Source organism: Solanum verrucosum, unplaced genomic scaffold, assembly GCF_900185275.1.
Source record: "Solanum verrucosum unplaced genomic scaffold, falcon-dt-bn FXZP01000036.1, whole genome shotgun sequence".
Lineage (NCBI taxonomy): Eukaryota > Viridiplantae > Streptophyta > Magnoliopsida > Solanales > Solanaceae > Solanum > Solanum verrucosum.
Window position 1 is genome coordinate 1,450,497 of NW_026020253.1, and position 5,517 is coordinate 1,456,013.

At 31.8% G+C, this 5,517-nt stretch overlaps 1 pseudogene; it reads left to right on the forward strand.

The window, feature by feature from the left end:
- The first annotated feature begins 283 nt into the window (after nucleotides 1–283).
- On the forward strand, nucleotides 284–2,356 carry LOC125833117 (uncharacterized; annotated as a pseudogene).
- The last annotated feature ends 3,161 nt before the right edge of the window (nucleotides 2,357–5,517 follow it).

The following is a 5,517-nucleotide window of genomic DNA, read 5'->3' on the forward strand; positions in this document are numbered from 1 at the left end:
CGTTTGATAGTGCTATCATCGTTTAGGAGATCCTATCTCGCTATCGACGCATGAAAGGAAAAGTAGGGAGTATGCTCATTAAATTAGATATGAAAAAGGCCTTTGATCGATTTGAATGGTCCTTTATACACCAAGCCCTTCTCTATTTTGACACTCCTCAACACTTATCGACTCTGATTATGTCTTGTGTTACGTCATCCTCCATCTCCATACTCATTATTGGTACCAGAACTGATTACGTGGTATTCTACAAGGCGATCCTCTTTCACCTTATTTATTTATCATGTGTATGGAGCTTTTATCACAGTCCATCCATCAAAGTGTCTATCAAAATAGATGGATTCCAATTAAGCTCGGACGACAGGGTATTTCTATCTCCCATGTTTTTTATGCGGATGTCATCATTCTTGTCTCCAAAATAACCCAGCAAAGCTACAACACCATCATCGACACCCATAATAAATTCTCCTCTTATTCTGGAAAAAAAATAAACTACAACAAATCTCGCATCTTTCTATCCAGAAATTCTTCCCACGAAGATAAGGAGTATGTTACTAGTTCACTGCATATGAAGGAAGGAACTATAATGGGCAAATATCTAGGCTTTCCTCTTACTCACACTCGTTATCAACGTAGTGATTTCCTATTCCTCATCGACAATTTCAACAACGTCTGGCTGGATGGAAAACAAAATTCTTGACCATGGCAAGGCGCACTACTCTTATCCGCTCCACTCTTAACAACCTTGCAAACCATGTTATGCAATTCACTATTCTTACGAAACAGGTAATATCTACACTTACCAAGTTTCAAAGAGCTTTTCTATGGGGATCTACTAACCAAGCTCGCAAACTATACCTTATCAAATGGAAAATCATCACTTCGAACCGATCTTGGGACACAAGACCTACAGTTCAAAAACCAAGCCCTTATAGCAAATCTCTCATGGCGATTGGTGACGAACCCCTCGGCTCTTTGGTTAAAATTACTCACAACTCATTACATTCTCTCTAACGGCATGACTACCCCATAAAGACCACAACTCCCTTATGGCGAACCATCCTTAGAGGTTGGATAACTTGTCAACAAGGCATCTTGTGGGAAATTAGTAGTGGGAAAGATATTCTCTTTTGGGAAGATGCTTGGTTAAATCCAAATGAGACTCTTAGACAGAATCATGGCACACCAGAAGAAGAAGGGCTGCTAAGCCAGATAGAAGCCTTGGAACACCAAATTTATAGGCCCTCTACCTTGGAATGCCCTAACAAAGCGAGTGGCAGACTATGTTCTTAATTATCGTTGGAATTTAGACCAAGTCATTAACACTTTAGATGACACAACGATCCACAACATCAAATCAACCTATATCCCAATATACACTCATGCTAAAGATATATACTCGCACTTGGGGATTATTGACCTCCAATGGGATTTTCACTACCAAGTCTCTTTACAAAGCCATTCATCCAGCCACCGACGATACCAACACCACCTCCTTTAGTTGGATCTGGAAACTTTCTATACCATCTAAATTATGTTTTTTTATTGTTTGGCAATGTTGTCATCAAAAGCTCCCCACTAAATCATACCTCGCGTGCATTGGCATTTCCCCGATTGATACTTGTCCCCAATGCCACAACTTTGTCGAAGGTATCAACCACGTACATACTATTATTCTGACCTCATGCAAAATTTTTGTGGTCTCATCTTAAAATGTTACATCTGCTAAATGCTCAAGATTTGACCAATGCACCTTCTATGGACTGGATTCCTAAATTAATCAAGCAATCCGGGCAAACCCCTATCTTTCCTGTTCCTTCGGCCACCCCTGTTTGCTTTGGTCTTTGGATTAACAGAAACAATAACCACTTTAACCATACCAATAAATATCCATATTACATGCAACCTATGCAAAGGGCAATTGAATTTTACTCTTTGGGACCAAATTACAAACCCTCTCGAATTCCCATTTCCATCGACTTATCCTGGTCCCCTCCAACTAACGGTTTCAAATTAAATACTGATGGGGCATGCTCACAGACTACTCAAAAAGGAGGCTTTGGTGGAGTCATTCGCGACTCTGCCGGATCGTGGATTATTGGATTCATAGGATCGGTACAAAACACATCTCCTTTAGCTACTGAAATGCTTGCGCTATTTCACTGTCTACACATTGCTCAACTTCACAACATACAACCATTAGAAATTGAAATGGATGCCCAGGCAGTCGTACATCGATCTACTTTGTAATCCTCATACAAGTGCGTCTAACCTGTTGTTTTATTATAGGTGGCTACTTCACCAACTGAATAATCCTAAGCTAAGGCATACCCTTACAGGGAAAACAACGGAGTAGCGGATAGTTTAGCTAAAGAAGCATCTTTACCTAACTTTTTGGAAGAGATTGTTGTGTTAGACGTGCCACCTAATTTTGTCAACACCACCCTTGCAGATGATCGAACATGTAAGCAAAGGAAAAAGACTATCTTAGCTTTCTCTAATAATCATATTAGTTTAGATAGTAGTAACGTAGGTAACTCCAATATTTTGTATCCGCCACTCTCTACTTTTTTGTGTAATATGCAACCTCTAGGTAGCATTGAGCCTACGACTCCTATTCCCTGTATGAATGTAATGTAGTAATCTATATAATATCCTTATTTACCAAAAAAAAAGTAGTATATTTTGCATTGTTATTTGATCCTAAGTAATACCTCTTAAAAAAGTCCTCCTTTTTCTATTCAACTACAAATTATACCATGCCATTCAAGAATATGATCGGTCCCACTTTCTTAATATGTCATTGAAGAATATGACAGGTCCCACTTTCATCTTTTTTTTTACTTATTCATTATTTACAAAAGAAATTTCATTTTGATTGTCATTTTTCATATAAATATTTTTTTTAAAACACATTTTATCTATCGTATTAATTAAATATTAAACATCAATTAATAGAAAGAGTGTAATAAAACAACTATATCAATTTTTTTTAATAAATATGTCAAATCTAAATATGACAAGTAAAAATAAGCAGACATGCTATATAATAAGAAGATAATAAGAAGAGATTGTAGAAAGGATAAATAATGACAGAATTAAGGAAAATGTTATCTTGACTGAGATTTTTATGGGAAATTAATTCATATTCTCTAATTATAATTAATAAAGTAAATAAATGGTATCATTTATTTTACTCTTATATTAAAAATAAAAAAAATTGTTTTACTTTTTTATTTTAATAAATTAAGAAAATTAATTATTTTTGCCTGACTTTATCATTATCGTTAAGTAATTAAATAAAATACAAATAGTCAAATTAAAAATTTCAAAATATAATTGATAAAATAAATAAGGCATCTTCCCCTATGCTTAATATATATACACTCTCTTATTATATAAGAAAGAGTTCACACTTAAGCAAGCACGTCTCTGCCAACGTGCCCTGCTTCAGCATGTTTCGAAAAAAAAATTTAAAAAATTATTTATTTTGTTCTACTATAATTTAATTAGTGTATAATATTTTCAAAATTATGAGATCTGTTTTAGCTATACTTTTAGTTTTGAATTCATAGTATTTAGTTATAGCTTTATTATTTTTTAATGTCAGTAATATTTGTTCATATCTTGTATCTACTTTGAGTAAAAAATTAACGATTGATGACGAATAATACTTTAATTATGGACATCTTAATGAACCTCTTCACATTAAATTTGTGCAAATAAAAAGTAATTATCAACTTAAGGACCTCTTCACATTAAATTTGAGCAAACAAAAAATAATTGACAACTTAAAAAATCTAAAAATCACATTAAGATTTAATCAACTTTTTAAATTTTATCTATATAATATTAATTAAAATTAAAAAAACAATAGATCTTGGGCCCGTGCTAGCATGGGCACCTGTGTCTAGTATCTATCTACTACTATCTTATAAATGAGAATAAGCACACACCTTGTCAACATGCCTGCTTGGCTTCTAAGAGTATTTCAGTCATTTCAATTAGAATGAAGCAATATAAGTGGACCTCAGGGAATTTTACTATAGAACCTATGTATACTTTTTGAGTGTGTGGACTAAATTGTCCTTTGCATATGTCATCTTTTTACCACACAATAATCCAATCCAAGTTAATTCCCTCACGTGTCACGTCCCCAACCATCCCCCACTATTTCTTTATATGTATTTAAAATTTAACATTATCTTTTATCAAGATTAAAATTTAACATTGTCTTTTATCAAGATTAAAATTAAAATAATTTGTTCATAAAATTTCAACAAATTCTTAGAAATGATAGATTAATTATTATTGTTATCAATTAATATGAATGTTAATAAGTAGATAAAAGGAATTCTTACAAAAAAATTTCTGTGTTAATTTATTTATCTTACTTACTTTTTAAATTTTTTTATATATTTGATAATTAAATAAAAAGGACTATAAATCCCAATATTAAAATAAAAATAATTTATTCATAAAATTTCAGCAAGATTTTAGAAATGATAAATTAATTATTATTGTTATTATTAAATATTAATAAGTGGCCAGAAGCAACACTTTCGTAAATTTTGATGTGTTAATTTATTTGTCTTACTTCATTTTTTAATTTGTTATATATTTTATAATTACATAAAAATGACTATAAATCAAAATAATTATAATTAAAGATTTAAAATAATTTATTTTCTTGGTCAACTCTCGAATTTTTATTTGTGCCACATAAATTGAAATAAAAAGAGTTTCATATATTATGTAAATAATGCATAAGATATATTATAAATCAAAAAATATCTAAAAAGAAAATATTTTAAATTTTTTTGGGTGACTCTGAAAATTCCGCTTATGCAGCATAAATTGAGAAAAAGAGAGCAATATATATTATGTAAAAACTACTAGGACGTACAATAAGTTACAATAATTAATAACTTAAAACCCTTTTTAACAATATAATTTTTGAATTACTCCAAACTACATTTATATCACATTAATTAAAAAAAAATATATGTTTGGCCCGTGCTAGCACCGACGCCTTATATCTAGTATTATATATATTTTACTTATATAGAAAAGACAGTTTCAACATGTCTGTTTCTTTGTCAATAAATTTTAAAATAAGGGCATTTTAGTCATTTAAACTCATCAAATGGATAAGGATGCTGTCCATTCTCCTGTACGTGTCTTCAAAGATGAACACATGGCATTTTAAAGCTTGTATAAGCTTTTTTCTGTTCTTTGGTTTTCTTCTGTCTTCTCTAAAATGCTTTTTATAGTATAGAAAAAAAAGTGAGTGGTGCTATTCTATGGTATGCTTTTTAAAAATTATCTCCTATTTTTTGAATTAATGTTAGATAATTTTCAATGGAAGAACCCAATTCAGTTTCGCTATCTCACTATGCTAGATTGAATTACAAGATCTATAAGGTTCTGTTTTGGGTTAGGACATTTTTTGTGTCACGCTCCGAGCCTACACCCTAGGAGGGACTGGCACTCGAGAACCAATGCTGACCCCAAGCG